The following is a 22114-nucleotide window of genomic DNA, read 5'->3' as shown; positions in this document are numbered from 1 at the left end:
CGCAGCTCGGTTCTGTGAGCTTGTCTTTCACTGTTGAGTGTAGTTTAACGACCCTCTGTGCTTGTGGTCTCGTGGGTTGACGGTCTGTGTGGTTGTGTCTTTGAACTTCTGTTCGACGAGTGGTTCTGTGACCTTGTGGCTCTGTGGATAGGACGTCAGTGTGATAATGACGGGCATCGTTTCCATTGGCTGTCCTGTGGCCTGTATTCCCATGGCCCATGTTTCTGTGGTGTTCTTTGGACTTGTGATCATTAGTTTTCGTGTTTCCACCGGCTGCTTTTTTTGTGTGAGCTCTTGTTTGGACTGTGTGTATGTGGCTTGTGCTTCTAAGGGCTCGTGTTTCCGCTTGTTTTTCTGTTGTGATTCTGTGTGTTGTTTTGTGCAGACTTGTGTTTGTGTTTTCTTCAAATTTTCTGGACTCCTGCATCGGTCAGCTGTGCTTCTGTGAGCTGTGTGCTCCAGGCTTCTTCGGCCTGTGTTTGCTGGTGTTTTTCTGGACCAGTGTTAATGTCTACACTGTTTTTTGTGTTTGCTTGAAGTTTTATGTGCCGTGTGCGCGAGGATTATTTCTACGGGATGTGTGCATGTGGCCTGTGCTTCGAAGGCATGTGTTGCGGTTCGGTGCGCTTGTGTCGTTTAGCTGGTGTTGATTCCTCGTGTGGGCTGCGCATCTTTCGGCGGTTGTTTATATGGACTTTCGTGATTCTGTTTGTGGGGGCTCGGGGTGGCGGCTTTATTTGTTGTTACTTTTCGAGTATTCTGACCTTCTGCTCAGCAGGATTCAGACATGCTCAGGTGCTGTCTCGGTGATGGCAACAATATAACCCGAGCAGCCCATACCCCTCAACCCTCCCCTGTGAAAGACGAGAAGATGTTGTAACTGAAAGCATTTGGTTTTACTGTCAGCCAATCTGTCTTGTTTCCTGATGGACACTGTTTCTGTATCCCAAGGGCCGTGTACATCCCGATGTGCTGCAAAATAAGTTTGAATCCCAGCTGTGGTGCAAATTGTGTACTAAGGGGTTGTGTGCGTGCCTGGGCGTGTGTGCGCATCTGTGTGTGTTTGCCTGTGCATTTGAAAGCATCTTTGTGTGTGTGTGTATGTGTCTGTGTGTTAGCCTGTGTATGTGAAAGCATCTGAGTCTGGGGATGTGTGCGTCCCTATGTGTGTGGGCCTATATATGTGTACGCATCTGAGTGTGTGTGCGTGCCCGTGCAATGGAGGAGCTGAAAGCCAAGGAGCAGGACTTCTCGCCCGCCCTGGCTCCTTCTTCCAGTGTCCTCGGTCTCCTCAGCTTCTTGGGTAACCTGATGGATGACTCTAACTTCACAGTCCTGCACTGTGCACTGGAAGTGCTCAACCTGTTGGTGCTGAACCTTGGTCAAAGCACTGGACAGTACCTGCGTCCCGTCATCTCCGCCACGGTCAAAGTCTTGGGGGACAACAAGGCAGTCATCAGGCTGGAGTACATGAAGACCTACATGAAGCTAATGAAAGTCGTAGGACCACAGGAGGTGCTCTGCCTATTGCTGGAGCATGTGAAGCACAAGCAATCCCGAGTCAGGGAGGAGGTTGTGAACATCACAATTGCAGCTCTGCTCACCGTAGGGTACAATAGGTCTCACATTTGCGCGAGATTAAGCTAATGGCAATGTGAATGACAATGCAATTTATTTATCTGTTTTCAAAACCAACACATAAATAAAAATTTTGTCATTTACAATGACAATAGCTCTAACTTTTCCAAAGGCGAAACCGTTGCATTGTAAATGCTTGTTATCTTCTTTCTTGTTGTTTCTGGATCTGAGGAAGCAAGGTTCAGGGTGCCCCGTAAATACTAGATTTAGGGGTGTTACAGGTAGCTAGAGGGCTGGAACCCAAGGGTCCCTTCCCTTGGGTGGGTACACCCCCTATTGTGCCACCCTCCAGTGGGAGGGGGGCACAAGCCTGTCCCTGGTTGGTTGGGGCCCCCATCCTCAAGCTGGCGGGGCCTCAGAGTTGTGCTTCACCTCGCCTCCCCCACCTGAGGGGAGGAGTTGGCGGAGGTGGGCACACCTCTATCCCTCACTTGTTTTTCCCGCCGGTTCTCCCGCCCAAAGTGGGGGGCAGACCAGTGGGAATCAGTTGCTGAAAGCAGCAAGTGGTCTGGGGAAGCTCACTAAGGCGGCATGCTTTTGAAGCTTCCCCTCCGTGAACCCTGCCCATCCTGGGGGAGGAGACTTGGCACCTCGTCCTAGGATGTGCATTGTTTCAGGCCCCCGTGGGCAGCAGGCTCTCGACCCAGGGGTCCAGAAACATGTCTGTTGATGGCAGCCTAATCAGCCACTCAGTCGGGACGCTAAAGGTGGGTTAGTTTTCAGGGGGCATCCCTGAGATGCCCTCTGTGTGCATATTTTGTTTATTAAATCCCACACTGGCATCAGTGCGGGTTTAATGTACTGAGAAGTTTGATACCAAACTTCTCGGTTTTCAGTGTAGCCATTCTGGTGCTGTGGAGTTCGTAATGTCAAACTCCCAGCGCCATATACTCTTAATGGCAGCACTGCACTTACAATGTCTAAGAATGGACTTGGACACTGTAGGGGTACAGGGCTCATGCACCTGGACCCTCACCACTGGTATAGTGCACCCAACTAGAGGGGTGACTGATCTATGCCAGGGCAGTGGGTTGTAGGAATGGCACATAGGGATGTGTGCCATGTTGACCCACCACTTTGTTCTGCACCAAAACACGCAGCCTGCAAAGGCAGTGTGTGAGTGTAGTGGTGCAGGACCTCTAAGGGTGGCACAGTAAGTGCTGCAGCCCTTAGAGGCCTTCTCTGGTCACAGTGCCCTGAATACCTGTGGCACCATTTATCAGGGGCTGACCTGTGGCCTGAGATGCCAACTGGGTTTAGTTTTAGGGAAAGAACACAGGCCCTGGGAACCTTGATTGGCAGGGACCCAGGGTAAACGTGCATCAGTAGTCTGGCAAAAAGTGTGTGGGGGGGGGGTTACTGCAACAGAAACCCACTTTTCTACAGACCTTGCTCCAGTTACTTTGTGGCGGGCACGGGGCGGGCTTGGGTGCTTTGGTGGTGTTGAAGGTGAAGTGTACACAGTGGTGGTCTGTGCAGAGGGGCTGCATGGTGTGGCTGAAGTGGATGTTTGTCCCTGCTGCGGAAATGGGGTTGAGGATGTGTCCGGCTTTGTGGGAGGGGGTGGTGATGAGCTGCTTTAGTCAGAGGTTGTCGAGGTTGTCCAGGAGGGTGGTGGTCCTGCGGTTGTCGAGGTGGATGTTCAAGTCTCCAATGAGAATGTAGCCTGTGGAGGCGATGGCGTGGGGTGCAACGAGGTTGGCAATGGTGGTGGCGGAAGAGGCACGAGGCCCAAGGGGTCTGTAGACGAGGGTCCCGAGCAGCGTGGTTCTGGGGCTGGTCTTGATCTGGAAGTGGAGGTGCTCTTTGTTGGAGAGGGGGCGCTCGTGCTAGAGGTGGAAAGTCGGAGGGAGCTCTTGTGCGCAATGGCGAATCCTCCTAGGCGGTGGCCCTTTCTTTCTCTGGATCTTGTATCCGTCGCAGATGGTGGTGGAAATGTTGGGGGTGGAGGTGGCATTGGTCGGTGTTTCCGTGAAGAAGGCTATGTCTGGCAAGAGGGTGTCGAGCAGGTCCCAGATCTGTACGGCGTGCCTGTGTAAGGAGCACACGTTGAGGAGGATGCACGTCAGGGCTTAGGTGGTATGGGCGTCTGTTGTGGCTATCGATGGTAAAGGATTGTCAGCAATGTCGGCAGTTGAATTGGCCAAGGGTGGTGTTTGGTGTCGCTCGCTGGCAGCTGTCGTTCCTTCCGGGGTTGAGTGCGAGGAGGGCATTGGAGTCGTAGCGGTGGGAGGTCGTAGATCCAGGGTTCCTGGCGGGGGGGTTGCGGTCGGACCGGGGAAGGGCGCAGGCAGCTTGCCTTCGGAGCGCCGGCAGGGTGCCCACTGCGTGCGTCTGCTGCGCGACCGCGCAACGGCCACCATTAAGTAGGGAAGGGTAGCGCAGCTGGGAAGCGGGAACCGGCAGGGGGAGGGGCTGGGGGGCAGCAGTGGTGGTAAGGGCACGGAGGGCAGAGGGGCACGGAGATAGAAAACGACTAAATAACACAGAGGACACAGGTACAATTACTGGCACAATAAAGACCGGTAGAATAGAGATACAGTGAGGAGGCTAGAAAGAAGACAGAAAGCGGGCACAGAAAGACCGAAAAACAGCACAGGCACAATAGAGATACAGTGAGGAGGCTGGAAGAAAAACAGGCACAGAAAGACAGAAAAATAGCACAAAGACAGACACGGGCACAGAAGGACAGAAAAACAGCACAAAGACAGACACAGACAACAGCGTCCAGCAGAAGAGTAAGGCTCTCACACTGGTCCACCAGGGATGCAGCATAGGCATGAGCCTGCAGGTGGAGGAGGGCCTCGAACACCAACCTACAAAAAAAAGGTGCAAGAATTGGCTTCATCCATATTAAGGTAGCCAGGAGTACATGTTTTGACTGGGCAGAAGTTATATACTTCCACAGAAAAAAAGTGCTTCCCTTCCACGTAGTTGTGATTAGTTTGTTTTTTAATCCACCAGCAGTATGGCTGAATGAGCTTGAACTTTCAGGAGCACACACATGACATTGTAATGCTGTTAAAGATCCTTAGATACCTAGATAATTACTGTGCTTGTTTTTCTCTGGCAGCAGACCAGATGGGAGGAGGGCAGTCATGAGGAATGGATTGAAGGCCCAGCACCCTTCAGTCCATCATTAACTTCAGCCTTCAGAGTGCAGTTTTGTGATTGAGAGCAGTATGGATTGCCCAGGGCTGCACTAATCTGCATGGAATTTTAGGTTTCCCTTTACAGTCTTCTGACCTTATGTGATCAATACAAAGAACTTTCAGAGTGCTACCAAGAGAGGGGCTTTTGCTTCACCCACATCTTGGTTGTCTTGAGTACAGAAATTGGATTTGGTAGAATTTATGTGCTTCCATCAGAAAGACGGCTGGTATTCCACTTTGTGGCTTGTGGTAAAGTTTATACTCGATACACCAGAACTGAGGTTGTTATGATGGCAAGCTAATGGTAATGGCTATCGGACTGATGTGTTTATTGTGAATTGTTATAATAAAAGTATTAGCCCAGATGTATTTATTGTGAAAAATGTATTATTACTCCATATTAAAGCCTACAGATGGGTATTTTGATACTTGGAATTTTGCAGATTACCATAGTAGCTGTTGCTTTTAGTTACCCCATGTGGCAAACCGTATATGTACATTTGTACTGTTAGAATTCTTCTTAAGCTGTCTTAGTTGAGATAATTGTTTGCTTAGCCAACTCATTTTGTATACCTTTCTAATCTTATGACAGTGTGTCCGATGGTTGCCTTGTGAAAAAGATTACACAGAAAACTGTAGGTCCGAGTTGGTTATGCTGACAAGCTGTAGTACATTGGGAAACGTTATGTCCGATGCAATAGGTGTTGTCTGCTCAATATAAAACGTTAAGACAAAGGCAGTTAGTGGCCTGACCTACTTATCATGAAAATAATGTGTTAAAAGCAATATCTTTTAAGGATTGAATGTCATTACCTTATGCCAAAGTCTTAAGGCAGGTACTTTCTTACACAGCAGAACAAACTGTGGTGATAGAAGATATGCACTACAATAATTTTTTTAAGCTCTCTCAGGAGAGCTAGTATTTTGCTTGGCCTACTCAAATTTTGTATACTATGTAATTTTTGACTGTACACCTGATGGTTCCCTTGTGAGAAAGATTAAGATCAGAACAGACGGTCTGAATTGGTTATGGTGACAAGCCAGTGATAACAGCTAGAGGCTTGGTTGTTTCACTAGGAAACATTATTTCTTGTGCAATAGGTCTGATCTGTTTATTATGAAAAATTATGATAAACAATTTAGCCATCAATATTGATTAAGAAAAGCGTATTTCGAAACCAATAGGCATTTAAGAGTGGATTGTTATATCTTTGTATTCAAGCCGACAGATAGGTATTTTATTACATGAAATCTCACAGATTACCTTTTTTTGCCGGCAAGGATGTTGGTGTAAGTTACCGCCTCTGATAAACCGTAGGGGGAAAAAGATGTGCACTGTAATAATTCTTGCTAGAATCTCCTCTTAGTTGTCTGCCAGTAGCTTGTGATAAAACACTCATCAAATAATACATACACATCCATATATATAAACATATGTCCATATAAATACACAGAGAGGTTTTGGGTTCACTCTTTTCTGCTATTGGTCTATCTGAGTGTCATTTATACTATGTTTCCATCCATGACAGTGTAATACACTGGGAAGTGGTACAGTCATTGTCTCTTTTGCCCTATGAATGACTGCATTACCTGATCATATGTGTATCCACGTAAAATTAGTGCTTGTTTGTGGCAGGGCTGGTCGGCCAGTCCTATAGTTTTAATTTTTTTCTTTTTAAGGGTACCCCTTTTATTTCTTTGCTCTACTCGTTCTATTTCTGTGTTGCTTAAAAGGATATTAGAGGTCTCCAGGCAGTGCTAACGTGTGTCTTACTGCCACTCATTTCTTCTGCACCTCAAGTTGCTGCTTCCTCTAAATCAGGAGATCATTATGGAACGCTGATGCCCATACTGTATCATTGTGTTACTATTACAAGATGACCAACACATTTGTTCTAAATGTTGGAGCCATGCTGGAACTTTAAAACAATCATAGACTATTTACAATACCTCTGCAAAACAGATACCCGCTGCCATGTTCAGTTTAGTTACTGCAAGCACATTCCCACCGTGTTTAGACAGCAGCGTGTTTTCTTTTTATTGCAAACGTATGGCCACTGTGTTTATGGCGCAGAATGTTTTCTTTTTTCTACGTGTATTCTTTTAATTTATCTTTCATATGTTGTTGAGTGTGTTTGTGATTTATTGCGGTTGTGTCAGAGAATAAATGCAAGAAAGGGGCAGTGGATGGATGAATGGATACATGAGTGCAAAGATGAGTGACAAAGTGCATATACGATGACGTTTTGAGTGCCTTAACCTTGACCTTGCTGGTAGGTCGCTACCCCACCACACAGCTCCGCCTGTGTGTCCTGACCCTGCCTTCTGTTCCCTGATTGCGCTAGTTTTTTTCTTGCCTTTGTTTCCTGATTGTGCTAGTTTTTTTCTTGCCTCTGCTCCCTGATTGGGATCGTTTTTTCCTGACTCTGCCCCCTGATTGTGCTCGTTTTTCTTGCCTCTGCCCCCCTGATTGTGCTAGTTTTTTAGGGCGAGGACCGTCGCACTGCGGAGCAGTGGGCAGAGCCCGAGATTTAATGTTTCTTAGAGGGGGCTTGGAATCCGCCCCTCTTCTCTATTGGCTGGCCTAGTAAATGCTGGCCAGCCATTGGAGGAGAGGGGCGTCACTCGGTCCAAGCCCCGTCTTTTTCGGATTCGGGGGCGTGATTTTTAGGTTCTTTCTATCGTGACGTCTTCAGTCACTCAAACCTAAAAAACACGCCCCCGAATCCCAAAATGACCGTGTGTTTCTCCGAGGCATTTCTGCCTCGCCTCGGAGAAACTTGGTCGTGTCCATGGCCGCAGCCAGGGTGTCTCCTGGGCGCTCTCCTCGTCGGACTGCTGCTGACCTCCTCGCTCCTCCGGCTCAATGCTGCCACTGGGGAAAGGGCAGTGAGCATTTTCCCTTTGATTTGTTCTTGCCCTCCTCGGGACGTCTCAAGTTCGGCCTGTGACTTTCTCAGAAATAGTAAGATGTCTTCTTTTTCCCTGCACTTAACTCACTGCTTTCAAGGGCGCCTCTTCTACTCGGTGTAGTTGAGATGTTTCCTTCAGTAGCTGGCAGATTGTGGAGCAGCGACGTGCCTACAATGCTCCTTCTGTTATGTATTTTCTTTTCTTCAGTAGCATTCGTTAACCATTTTACATGAGAAACCAAAGCAAGTTGTGTCAGCCATCTTTTCAACCTTTTATTTCCTTTCTTGGGCTTTGTATGCTGATAATAGGTGCAGGTTTTTTCATGTTATACCGTTTTTGTCTCCTTGTCTTCTGATTTACATGTAAAGCACTGCGCGTTTTCTTGTAATTACGTTACAGCGTTATGAGGTAAGCAAAGTGTGAAGGGAGAAAGGGCGGACTGAGTCTGACCATATGAGTGAGAAGCCGTATCTTAAATTATTCGATCGTCGTGCCAGGCACCTTGAACTGATTGGTGTCCAATTATAAATCCATTCTTGGTAGTTTAATAAATCGAGTTTAATAAATCGACGGTAGTGGTCCTGTATGGTAAGGAAGGCCCTCTGTCGTTCTATCACCAGAGATCTACCTCCCTGTCTAATGATAGTTGACCCATGAACTGTGCGGATGTTTGGTTTAGTGAGGAACTAGTTCTGCAGCTACACTGCAGAGTACCTTCATTTTAATGCTGGGTGCTGTTCCAATTATTTGGCGAGGTTTTAGTGTCTTCATGACGTCTGTTTGCCAGTCGGGTGTCAAATGCCATTTGTGGGTGGCCGTAGTCCTGGTGGGGTCCCCTGGTAGGTGCTGTGTAGAGGCGAGGTGAGCTGTGGTGGTGGGGAGAGCTGCGCAGCCACTGAGAGGTGCAGACAGTGTGCCCAAGCTTTTCTGCAGCCGCCACTGTGCGCTAAGCCAGCTCCAGCCGGGAGGAGGCGGGGCGGGGTGGGGCGTGCTGAGTTGAATCCAACTGTGGGATTGTTTGTTCATTTCAGAGACTGCAGATGGGGCTGTGTTTATAGAACTTTACATTTTGGGCGGAGACTCGCGGCGCGGAGGGGGTGGGGGGGAGCGCGAGACACCCCCACCACCACATTTGGGGTTGGACCCGTCTTGTTCCGGCTGACCGTGCTCGGCAGAGTTACAAGGGGTGTCATGCTGGCACCAAGGTGACAAGTGGGTAACCAGGCATGGTTTTGGAGGGGTTGGGGGATTAGAGGTCATGTCGGGAGGGGCGGAAGTTGGGGGTGTGAGTAAGTGACATTCCAGAAGGAGTATCACAAAGGAACAGCAGGGCTTTCATTCCAGAGTTTACCTGGGTCCGCTGCCAGCGCTGGACTCCAGACAGGAGCTTTCCCAGGACTCTCTGTCTGACCTTCTTGGTACGGGGGACAAACAGTAGGGGTTGCTAGGGCTGCGGGCACTTGCAGACAGCAGGTGGTAGCCGCCATGTGAAGTTCATCAATGCACTTGACTCTTCCCCAGCCCCCCGACCTCTTAGAAGCACTGACTGTCTGGGACATAGTGCTTTCTATAGCGCAGCAGTGCCCGTGGCACTGTGCCCCACTGCTACTGTACCCAACTTATGGCTATGATTTGCAGCCCATCCGAGGGCAGGGAGCACCCCTTTCCTTGCTTCCCCACTGGCCGTGAAGAGCCCCCTGCGCTCTTTGAAGAGGGTGAGTTGTAAGCAGCCCCGGGAGGGGCTCACCGCTCCCTCTTTGCACCTGTACCATGACGATACCCGCAGTCACCACCTTGGGCCGAGTGCCAGAGAGCACAGCAAAACAATGTCGTTTGATAAAAAAAAGACATAATTCCAAAATACGCAAACAATAATAATCGAAACTCAGTCACAATGCTATTTATTACAAAGAGAGGAGTTATGGGAGCGAAAGATTACGTCACCTCACTTTTCTGAGGGGACGTTTAGTGCCTTTGTGGCTTTGCCTAATCCATTTACCTCTCCCCGGGAGGTGACAGATGCCTAGATTGTGTGCTTCCTGTTGTTCTGCTTCTTCCATGACAGTGCAAGCCTCCTCACACTGCCCACCAGCGCATATCACCCCTTTTTCAGTCTGATAGGAATGTGCTCATTAAGTTTGTGGCCTCTCTCGCAAGTGTCAGTTTCGTGTCTCTTGTGAGAGTGAGTCTGGCAGGGAGAGGTAGTCCCAACAATAACTTGTGTCTGTAGATTAGTAGATTCACAAGTTGTAGTAACCACACAGCCCTCGCGTGCCGTTTTATTCCGGCTGGGGTTGAGGGAGGGAGTAGAAGTAGCTGCAGGCGGTCAGCATGGATATACCTTTCCAAACTGTGGGTCAGTCTGAGGTCACGGAGAGAGGACAGCAAGCAAGGGCCTGATGCATAATCGAAACATGGGTCTGATCTCTGGTGAGACAGGAACAGACACTACTGCCAATGACTGCTCTCTCTGCCATTTGGACAGTATGACAAAGAGGGGGCTGTTGTGCCCAACCGGCTACCCTGAGCACGCTATCAGGTAGCCAGCCTTGCACTCATATTGTAATGAATCAATTTCTGCAGACTGTGAAAGCCTCAGGGCTCAGTTCAGTAAATGTGATGGCCTTGTAGTGGAATGTGTGTGGCTCTGTGTGTGTGTCTCTATCTGTGTGTGTGTGGCTCTATCTGTGTGTGTGTGGCTCTGTCTGTGTGTGTGTGTGTGGCTCTGTCTGTGTGTGTGTGGCTCTGTCTGTGTGTGTGTGGCTCTGTCTGTGTGTGTGTGGCTCTGTCTGTGTGTGTGTGGCTCTGTCTGTGTGTGTGTGTGGCTCTGTCTGTGTGTGTGTGTGTGTGTGTGTGGCTCTGTCTGTGTGTGTGTGTGGCTCTGTCTGTGTGTGTGTGTGTGGCTCTGTCTGTGTGTGTGTGGCTCTGTCTGCGTGTGTGTGTGGCTCTGTCTGCGTGTGTGTGTGGCTCTGTCTGCGAGTGTATGTGGCTCTGTCTGCGTGTGTGTGTGGCTCTGTCTGCGTGTGTGTGTGGCTCTGTCCATGTGTGTGTGGCTCTGTCCGTGTGTGTGTGGCTCTGTCCGTGTGTGTGGCTCTGTCCGTGCGTGTGTGGCTCTGTCTGTGTGTGTGTGGCTCTGTCTGTGTGTGTGTGTGGCTCTGTCTGTGTGTGTGTGTGGCTCTGTCTGTGTGTGTGTGGCTCTCTCTGTGTGTGTGGCTCTGTGTGTGTGTGGCTGTGTGTGTGTGTGGCTGTGTGTGTGTGTGGCTGTGTGTGTGTGGGGCTCTGTGTGTGTGTGTGGGGGGGGGCTCTGTGTGTGTGTGTGTGGGGCTGTGTGTGTGGGGCTGTGTGTGTGGGGCTGTGTGTGTGGGGCTGTGTGTGTGTGTGGGACTCTGTGTGTGTGGCTCTGTGTGGATAGCTTTTTTTGTAGGTGGCTCTGTGTGGGTGGCTCTGTGTGAGGGGGGCTCTGTGTAGGTGGCTCTGTGTGTGTGAGGGTGGCTCTGTGTAGGTGGCTCTGTGTGTGTGGGTGGCTCTATGTGAATGACTCTGTGTTGGTGGCTCTGTGTGTGGGTCTGTGTGGGTGTAAATGCAATAGGTCATGCATATGCGAGCGATTTAAGCTATTGGCGTTGTAAATTACAATGCCATATATTTAACGATTAAGCTATTGGCAATGTAAATGACAATGCTATTTATTTATGATTTAAAAAACAAAATGTCATGAGCAATGCCAATAGCTCTACATTTTAATAATGCCAAGACCATTGCATTGTAAATGCTTGTCTTGCCTCTGTTCCCTGATTGTGCTAGTTTTTCTTGCCTCTGTTCCCTGATTGTGCTCGTTTTCTTGCCTTCTGTCCTTCTTGCTACCCCTGATTTTTCCCTCGCCCCCCTGTGCCCACTGCTCACCTCCTGCCGCTACTGCCCCTGCGGCCTCACACCCATTCGCCATCCCCTGCCTCCCGCCTCCCAGCTGCTCCTCCCTCCAAGCTCCCCTTCAAATGGGGGCAGCTGCGCGGCTGTGCCTAAGGAAAGCCCGTCTGCGCTCGTCCGCGCCTGGACCGCACCCAGCGCCAGAACCCCTGGACCCCGCAAACGCCACGACACCAGACTCCACTACGACGCCAGCAGCCTCCATGCACTCAACGCCGGCCGAAATCACACCTGCTTCCAGGCCACCCCAAAACGGACCCACGGACCTTTCTCCTGCCTCACCTTCAGCTTCACCTGCGACAGAACCACCAAACCTCCAAGGACTGGACCCAACCACCTCCGCCGCATACTCCTGAACACCCGCTCCGCAAGCAAACATGCCGTCGAGCTCTGGGATCTGCTCGACACCTCCGCCCCAGACGTGACCATCCTGACCGAGACCTGGTGGAACGACTCCTCGGCACCGGACATCGCCATAGCCATCCCGGACGGCTACAAGATCACCCGCAGGGATTGCGCCAACGGAACCGGAGGAGGAATAGCCATCGTCCACAAGCCCACCCTCAAGGTCGCCACCCACGCAGACGACACCCTCCACACCGCCGAACACCTGCACTTACGGATCCATACCGACCCCAACACCACCCTCAGAGGAAAACTCATCTACAGACCCCCCGGACCCCGGGCTCAGTTCAGCGACTCCATCGCCGACCTCGCCAGCACCCACACACTCGCCTCCAAGGACTACATCCTCCTCGGGGACCTGAACTTCCACCTCTTGAACAACAACTACGTCAACTCCACCAACCTGATCGACAACCTCGCCAACCTCGGCCTCAAACAACTCGTCACCGCACCCACCGACGCCGCCGGCCACACGCTGGACCCCGTCTTCTCCACAGGCACCCACGTCACCTTCGACCACACCACCGAACTCCACTGGACCGACTACCGCTGCATTCATTTCACCTTCAAGAAACCAACCACGCACCACCGCACCCAACAGCTGCCTTGCCGCTGCTGGAGCAAAATCACCGAAGACCGGCTAATCGCCACCCTCGACCAGAAGCCACCCACCAACCCAGACGCCGCAGCCTGCAACCTCAGACAGTGGATCGACGACTGCGCCAAGACCCTCGCCCCACTCAAGAAACCCTCCAACAGCCATGCCAGCAAGAGAGCCACCTGGGTCACCAACAAGCTCCAGACCTCCTAAAAAAAAAAAAAACACTAAACACGCATGCCGAAAACTGGAGAAAATATGGCTCCACGAACGCACACCGGACAACCTCGCAGCCCACAAGGACGCCACCCGCAGACATCACCACCTCATCAGATTAGCCAAGAGATCCTCCTTCAAAGACCGCTTTGATAACAACGCACACGACAGCAAAGAGCTCTTCAGCATCGTAAAGGAACTCTCCAACCCCAGCGCCAACGACATCCCGCCCTCACAAGAACTGTGCGACTCGCTAGCCATCTTCTTCCACCGCAAGATCGCTGACATCCACGACAGCTTCAACACCACATCTGCCCTGACTACGCCAGACTCCACCTCCCCTGCGAACACCACCAGCGCCATTTGCCTGACCTCCTGGTCCAACATCAATGACGACGAGACACGCAAGGTCATGAACTCCATCCACTCATGATCTCCGTCAGACCCGTGCCCAAACCACGTATTCAACAAAGCAGACGCAGCCATCGCACCCCAACTACGGAAGTTCATCAACATCTTCTTCGAAACAGCGACATTTCCGGAAAGCTGGAAGCACGCCGAAATCACCGCCCTCCTCAAGAAGCTCAAGGCAGACCCCCAAGGACCTAAAGAACTTCCGGCCCATCTCCCTGCTCCCGTTCCCGGCAAAGGTCATCGTGAAAATCGTCAACAGGCAATTGGCCCGCCACCTGGAAGACAACAGCATCTTGGACCCGTCCCAGTCCGGATTCAGACGAAACCACAGCACCGAGACAGCCCTCATCGCTGCCACAGACGACATCAGGCGCCAACTAGACAACGGCGAAACATCAGCCCTCATCCTCCTGGACCTGTCGGCCGCCTCCGACACGGTCTGCCATCGCACTCTAAAGACATGCCTCCTAGAAGCCGGAATCCAAGAGAATCCTCTTGACTGGAACACGTCCTTCCTCTCCGGCAGAACCCAGAGCTTCCCCCTTCCACCCTTCCGATCCGAAGCCACCAACATCAACTGTGGCGTCCCCCAGGGCTCATCCCTCAGCCCGATGCTGTTCAACATCTACATGGCCCCCCTCGCACAAGTGGCCCGTCAGCACGACCTCAACATCATCTCCTATGCCGACGACACCCAGCTCATCCTCTCCCTCACCAAGAACCCACACACTGCCAAAACCAACTTCCACGAGGGAATGAAGGCCGTCGCCGACTGGATGAGGAGCAACCATCTGAAACTGAACTCGGACAAGACGGAGGTACTCATCCTCGGACCCACCCCCTCAGCCTGGGACGACTCCTGGTGGCCAACCACACTGGGAACAGCACCAACACCCACCGACCATGCACACAACCTAGGATTCATCCTCGACTCCTCCCTCTCCATGGCTACGCAGGTCAACGCCGTCTCCTCCTCCTGCTACAACACCCTCCGCATGCTCCGCAGGATCTACAAGTGGATCCCGACCGAAACAAGAAGAATGGTGACACAGGCCCTCGTCAGCAGCAGACTGGACTACGACAATACACTCTACGCAGGAATCCCAGCCAAACACCTACAACGACTACAACGCATCCAAAACGCCTCTGCCCGACTAATCGTCAACGTCCCCTGCCGCAGCCACATCACCCCCCACCTGAGAGACCTACACTGGCTCCCCGTCGACAAGAGGATCACCTTTAAGCTCCTCACCCACGCACACAAAACACTCCACAATGCCAGACCAGCCCACCTTAACAGCAGACTCAGCTTCTACACCCCCACACGCCAGCTCCGCTCCGCCAGCCTCGCCCTTGCCACTGTCCCCCGCATCCAACGAACAACCTCCGGCGGCAGATCCTTCTCCTACCTCGCCGCCAAGACCTGGAGCACCCTCCCTACCCACATACGGCAGACTCAAGACCTACTCGCCTTCAGAAGACTCCTCAAGACCTGGCTCTTCGAGCAGTAGCAGCACCCCCTCCCCTCAGCGCCTTGAGACCCTCACGGGTAAGTAGCGCGCTCTACAAGTACTCTTATTGATTAACCCACCAGTGACACAAAAGGCACTTCCATTCATAAGCCAGACCTATTAGCATTGCCACAACTTGTTACCCAGTATTTTACTATCCTTTGGGACGCCCATCGATTTTGCCCTTACCTGAAGGTTCTCTGCCCTGCTTTTTGCCACATCCACGGAATGTTCAATAGAGGGACCACTCTTTGCTGCTGCAGCCTCATCGCTCCAAACCTCTTCTCCTCCTGAAACGCGGACAGCGCTCTGCCCGGACCACAACAACCAGAGGGCAGCGCGGTCTCGCGAGAGGATAGGAGGAGCTCCTTCTGCCACCGGGAGAATAAGAGTTGTCTGTCACGGGACGCGTGTGGGCTCGCCCGGTCCAAGGGCGGGCCCGTCTGCACCCGACACAGCCCGGAAGAGGCTGGGCTGGGCCCGGTCTCTGAGTCCTTCGATCTGAGGCTGCCTGGGACAAAACCAAATTGAAGGTAGGATCAGCGGAGAACAGACTTAACTGAATAGAGACTTGTATATTGTATTGACTGACAAGGCAGCCATTGCAGAAGATGGGAAAGAGAAAGCTAAATCAAGCAAACCCATAGGCCAAAACCACATATGTCGCTAATGAACTATTTGAAAGGGGAGGTGGGGGCCATAGAAAAACAAATCCTGAGTGTGGAAGATGCATTGACCAAGGACAAGGAGGCATTGCCATCAACGGAGGCTAGTAGGGCCCTTAGTCCTCCTCTGGTAAAACTTCCTGAGATAAAATCTGTAACGCGCCCACCGAGCCATTAAATGGCTGTATTCTTACAGGAAGTGACGAGATTTCTTCAGATGATCAGGAGTCTGCCACATTCCCTCCATCAAAGAGATCTTGTTTTATGAAAAAGAAAGCTTCCCCCATCAGTCTACCACCTTTGATCCACAAAACCGCCGTATCTTCCAAAGGCATTTCCCCTTTATTCAAATTAAATCAAGGAAAGGAATCCTCAAGGCTAACCAAGGCTAAGAAAAGGGCGAACCAAACAAAGAGCGTTAATAATGTTAAAGGTTCACATAATAATGTATCCTTTGAAATTAAGAGTTCCCTCATTGAATTAAATTCTACTATAAAACCGCTAATTGGACCATTACAGATTAGATTAAACCAATTAGAAGCAGGGCAAGCTCTAATAATGAGCAGATTAAATTCAATTGCATCAAGATTACCATTGTTAGGTGGGGAGGAGGGTGGAGATAAAATCTGTGGGCAGATCCCATCTAGTCTTAATCATGGAGAAAGTAACAATGCCGGCATTACGAAGGAAAATTCATCCAACACAAAAGGTGTATCCTCAGGTGGCCTGGGGTTAAATAGGAAAGATGCTAAAGGTGGAGCAGGATGTAGTGTTAAAGAGAATGGGGGGTTGTTATCCACTGTTAAAACTCATTCATCTCATACTCTTATAGGATCATCCACTCAGGAGGCTCCTTCAGAGCCTATTATTCTAAACCTCCCTCCAGCTACAGCCCCTTACATCATTGTCCTAGCAAATGTTACTCCGTTAAAAGAGTCTGATAAAGAAACTTGGCCTGCATTACGGAATAAGATCATACACCACCTGGGCTCTAAGACAGGATTAGCGAAAGAGATGTTGAATACATTTAAGATGGTGAGACGTGTCTCATGGATTGGTAACAACAGAAAAACCTTAGGGGGGGGATTGTGTGTTTCTGACCCTGAGTTCCTCAACGCTAGTTCTCGAAATTCTACTTCGCTCTAGAACCATAGAGGTGAGAGAGGATAGTATAAACATTCTCCCCTTGGGCTATTTTTACCACCCGTGTCTGACAGGAAAGCAACATCCATTCCATGGCATTACTTACCCCACTAATAACTTAAGGTATAACCTAGGGGTAAGTAATAGGTTTGAACCCTTACAATATCTGGAGGACGTGGATTGACATTATAGTCCTTGTTATAATAAGGGGAAACCTGTGAGGATAGGGAAGACTGGAAACTCGGGGAGGGAGTTTAATAATGATCAACGTCCACGCATTGGGGCTATCATTAAGGTAACTCATCAAGACCTTGGAGATCCGATGAGTACAGAAACAATAAGTGTAGTACCACCTAAGCAGCAAAAATCAGATAGCCACTCAGAACCATATAGTGAGACTGACCCACTCCTTACAGCAACCATGGCTACTACCCTGCCTAAATTGACAAATAGTGGAATTAGGGAATCTGTTGACCCATTATCTATAGTTGAAGATTGTGGGGAAAATCCGTCACAGGCGATGGTACCCATTGCTCTGTTAGACAAAGTGTGTGAGATAGACTGTCATTCAGCCCTAGTGCTAGGAGTGGTTAGAATTGCTTTCTGGAATATTTGTGGCCTTTATTCAAAGGTTACGGATGAAACATGGGGCGATTTTATCCATAATTTTGACATACTCTGTCTCCAAGAGACGTGGTCAATAAATGAGATACACCAGGAGGGATATAAAAAATTCCACATCCCTGCACTTCGGTCACCTCATGGGAGACACAAGGGGGGTATTTGTGTATATATATCTAACATGCTGAGGGTAATGGATATCAAGATGTCGAAAAGTACTGCCTGTTATCAAATGGTTACCATCTGTTTCCCTCATTGGTAAAGCTGTTTGTTGTAAATTTCTACAGTAATATCGATAAAGTTAACTTTGTGGATGTCATGAACAGTTTCATTGTGAATATAAATAGCCAGAGTCTTTCAAAAGGGAGTGATGTGATTTTGATATGGGGAGGGGACTTTAATACTAGTGTTTGTAACAACATTGATTGTGGCTATGGGGATAATGAACAAGAAGAACACGGCCACACAAAGCATTTTATTCGTACTGATAGAGGGGAAAAGTTTAATGAAATTATGGCCATACATGACTTAGGTTTTGCAAATTTGATGTGTTGCCCAATGGTGAACTTTGATCCAACATATATAGGATGAGGATTCAAATCAGTGATTGATTTTATTATTATTCCTACACGATATGCAGATAGGGTGACAACGTTTATGATTCATCCAAATGGCCTAAGTGATCATTTACCACTCAGTATGAATTTAACTGTATTTGATAAAAATGCCCCTACCACCATAGAGAGCCTGGTGTGGTCTCAAGAGATAGTGTTGGCCCGCCAAAACGGATATTCCCTGCGGTGGAGGAAAAAAGATCCGAGAGCATTAAATAGCAAAATCATATCCAGGGCCCTAACTCCGATCGTAACGTGTCTAGGAGAAGATACTCCAGTCTATGACGTTATTTTAAATGCTTTTATGCAGATCACACATGAGGTACAGAATATACTGTCCGCCCCAAATAAGAAGCCGCAGAATAGGAGTAATGGGTGGTTTGACAGTAAATGTACAAAGACCTATGCCCGCCTGAAGGTCGCCCTCAGCAAGCCATTAAGGGATTATGTAGAAATTAAAAACGGTAGGAAGGCCTATAGCCTAGCCAGGAAAAAACGCAAAAAGGGAATAAAAGGAGCAGGCATGGGATAATCTCTGAGGCCGCTCAGCGTAGAGACTCACAGTCGTTCTGGCAGGCAGTGAACGCCCCTTTCTTTATCAACAAGGGGAAAGCGAGGGTAGAAGTTGCGATCGATGATAACACATGGGTCAACTACTTCTCGAAAGTCTATAGCATTAAGGTGGATGATCCCATAAGCAACCAAGACCTAGTGGAGGAGCATGGGGGACAACTAGCTCAATTTTCGATCAACATCGAGATCTCCCATGAGGAATTTCTGATGGCTATTAACTTGAGCAAAGGAAGTAAAGCCCCGGGCCCGGATGGGATTACCATCGATCTATTTAAAATGACCACCGATCTCTGGGCCCCCCTCCTTACTCGTGTTCTAGAGGCATGCTGCTCAATGAGATTTTTAAAGACTTGGTCGGAATCAATTATTATACCGATCTTTAAAAAAGGCGACCGGGACTCCCCCTCTAGTTATAGACCAATATCGCTCTTGGACTCCTTAATGAAAATTGCAGGAAGGGTGGTGCTAAATAAACTCCATATCTGGGCAGAGGACAATAACATTTTGAGCCCTGTCCAGTATGGCTTTAGGGAAGAGATGGGTACCCTAGAACAGGTTATAAACTTAATTTTAGTACAAGGAAAATACACTCAAGCAAAACCAGGGTGCTTGTATGCAGTATTTGTTGATCTTACGGCCGACTTCGATTGCATAGATCATAATAAGCTGTGGAAGACCCTGAAGGAGATAAGGGTGGAACCTGCAATAGTGCAATTTTTAAAACAATTATACATGGGAGCTACCGCGAAGGTAAGATATGGCCTCAAGGGAGAGTGCACCAAGTCATTCTGCGTGGAGAAGGGTGTAAGGCAAGGCTGCGTTTTGGCCCCGTTCCTCTTCTCCATTTATACCAACGCTTTGGAGGAGGAACTGGGGGCCAAAGTAAGAGACTCACCAAGATATAACAGCAAGCAGATTGTCTCCCTTCTCTACGCGGATGACGCGGTGCTAATGGCCAGAACCAAGATAGGCTTACAGAGAGCACTTTCCACCTATATAGAGTTTATGGCCAGTAGGGGCCTAAAGCTCAATGCTAGGAAAACCGTTGTGATGACGTGTGGGAAAGGCGGGAATAAATGTAAAAATTTGTTAGTAGGGGATGACAGAATTGGATCCACTAACACATTTTCCTATCTTGGAATACTTATCGAGGCATCAGGATCGTGGGCCCCCGCGGTCAAGAGCAGGATTCTCCTGTTTAAACGTTCGACCGCTGCGCTAATGAATTTTGCTCAAAAGCTTGGAAAAAGACCTCCAGAGATTTTACTAAAAATTTACATAGCAAAATGTAGAAGCATAGCAATCTATGGGACAGGTATCTGGGTTTTTTACAACGTAGGCCCTCTACAAGTAGTTGAAAATGCCTTTTTAAGGTTTATTTTAGCGGCCCCCCAGAGTACCTCAGTTTTTAACTGCCATAGCGAACTGGGACTTGAGTATATTACAGACCTCCTTAAAATACAACCAATATTATTATGGCACAGAGTCTGGTCTTCGCCCACTTTGGGCCTAAACCAAGAAATCATTAAGGATATAATGTTCCAGGATTATGTCAGAAATATTCAGTGGCTAAATTATATTAAAAAAATTGGCAAATGACCTAAACAGACCAGAATTTTATTCAAATCCAGAGACTATTTCTTGTTTATCCAGAAAAGAATTGAAAACGTTATGTATTAATCGCTTTAAGAATACTGTGATTCAGCATCAAATGACCTTAAAGTGCTACACCATCCAACCCTATCTGGCATTTTGTTTAAGGGGCTTTGATAGATTTGTCCTTACCAGGTTGAGATTTGAGACCTTTCATCGCCTGGTAACATTTCCAACTATAAATGATTGGTCGAGAAATTTGGTGATATCCCCATGCAATAATCTTTCCCTGCAAACTACCATTCACGTGGTATTATTTTTTAAATACTATGTAAAGGAACGCAGAAGATGGATTAAACCCCTTCTGAAACAGGGAGCTTGGCGGGAGTATCGCCCAGCGTTTTTTTATTCTTCCAACAGCTGGATAATGATTATTGTATTGGTACCATGATTATGACATGTTAACTATTGTTGAGGGGAAAGGTTTTATTAATATTTGGAACAGTTTACAAAAATGTGACTAAGTATGAATTTGTTCACTTTTTAATGCTGCTTTTATGATTTTTAACTTGTATGCAAAACTCGAATAAAGCAATTTTCTGATCTGATCTACTATCCTTTTCATGCAGGGCCTTTGGAAGGACCTGGAAAGGTCACCTGTTTGTCAATGCCTGTTCTACCTTTTTGCTGATGGCAGAGCTGCAAATTAAAAGCATTAACTCAGTGAACTCAAAGATTGGAGTTGGGGTCACAAGGAGCAGCATCACAAAAAGTAGAGTCAATAACAGTCCGCCTATATATTGTATGTTTTATTATAGTATCCTATGTGTCCCCATTTACTGTATGTCTCTGCTGGTGTCTAGAATGCTGAGAGTAATTTATTTAATAGAATGTTGTTGTGTTGTCTGAAGTCGGAGTTATGAGATATGGACAGTTAGAGGGAGAATGGAGCTCTGATGGAATCTACTTACTATGACTGTATTCTAAGCCCCTAATAGAGCCTTATAACCTGCTGCTGAGGGCAATACCAGTTGTTAAAGACCCTGAACTATAACACGTCAGAGGGCCTTTAACATCGGGAAACAACCATTACAACACTCTACATTTACAACGCAACTGTTACAATGCACCTGCCTTTACATCGCATGCCATTACAATGCATGCCATTACAACACATGTCACTACAACGCATGCCATTACAACGCATTATAAGGTATGCAATGGGGATTTTTTAGTTTTATGGTGGGTATTGGTTTTGGGGTACATGGGGAATAGTATTTTTTACCCCTACACTGTCCAACACTTACCCTACTCTTGCACACACTGGAGTGGGAATAGTAATGTTTACCCCTACACTATCCAACACCTACCCCACTGTTGCCTCAAACGTATTATGCGTTGTAATGGTATGTGTTGTAATGTCATGCATTGTAAAATCATGCGATGTAATGGTAGTTGCGATGTAAAACCCGTGTTGTAAAGGCATGCGTTGTAATTGTTTGCGTTGTAATATCATATATTCTTAACATCTGGGATATACCAAGGCAGAAGGGCTAATAGAACATTCCACCAACTAAGTGTAGATTGTACAATGTTCTAAATTAAAAAGGGAGAAACAGAAAGACAAACATTGGAATGTTGGAGCTCCGGCTTATACCAGCCATTATAAGCCCGAAGCCACTCCATTGTGTTCAATGGAGCTCCCAACATTCCAATGTTCTAACATTCAATAAATAACCTAACTCCTATCTAAATGGCTCCAGGCTCTTGCGTGAAGACTCTGTCTGTAATTGCAATGGTTATAAACTCTGTCCCTAAACAAATTATCAAAAATGTGATAGTAAAGCTCTTGCGTCAGATTATTTTGTTTTGTTTGCACACTTCAAACCAGCAGATCCAGCCAGCTACAGATCACACTCGATTGGCCTGTTCCATGGAGAAATTATTGCAAGAACAGCCTTCACTCATATTACAAGATGAAAACAATTGTCTCTCAGCCCAGTAAGCTAGGCTTTTCCTGAGAGAGGCATGGAATCCTTTCTAACCTCCATCTGAAGACCACAGTGGACGGAAATGGAGTTGCTGCTCTTCTACCCAACCTATCTGCCCCATTCATCAAAGTTTACTATCA

At 48.3% G+C, this 22114-nt stretch overlaps 1 protein-coding gene across 3 annotated transcripts in view; it reads left to right on the top strand.

The window, feature by feature from the left end:
- The window catches only part of TMC6 (transmembrane channel like 6), a 229636-nt gene that overhangs the window by 88187 nt on the left and 119335 nt on the right, over window positions 1-22114 (top strand). For 2 of the 3 annotated variants that reach the window (XM_078653859.1, XM_078653858.1), the window contains exon 2: window positions 20613-20755. The gene's annotated coding sequence lies outside the window, so the exon portion shown is untranslated. Of the gene's footprint in view, window positions 1-20612; window positions 20786-22114 lie in introns of all 3 variants that reach the window. The other variant, XM_078653860.1, reaches the window with a different exon arrangement.

The sequence above is a fragment of the Lissotriton helveticus genome, chromosome 7 (assembly GCF_964261635.1).
Source record: "Lissotriton helveticus chromosome 7, aLisHel1.1, whole genome shotgun sequence".
Taxonomy (NCBI): domain Eukaryota; kingdom Metazoa; phylum Chordata; class Amphibia; order Caudata; family Salamandridae; genus Lissotriton; species Lissotriton helveticus.
The sequence above is the reverse complement of the archived record's forward strand: the minus strand, read 5'-3'. Positions and strand labels throughout refer to the sequence as shown.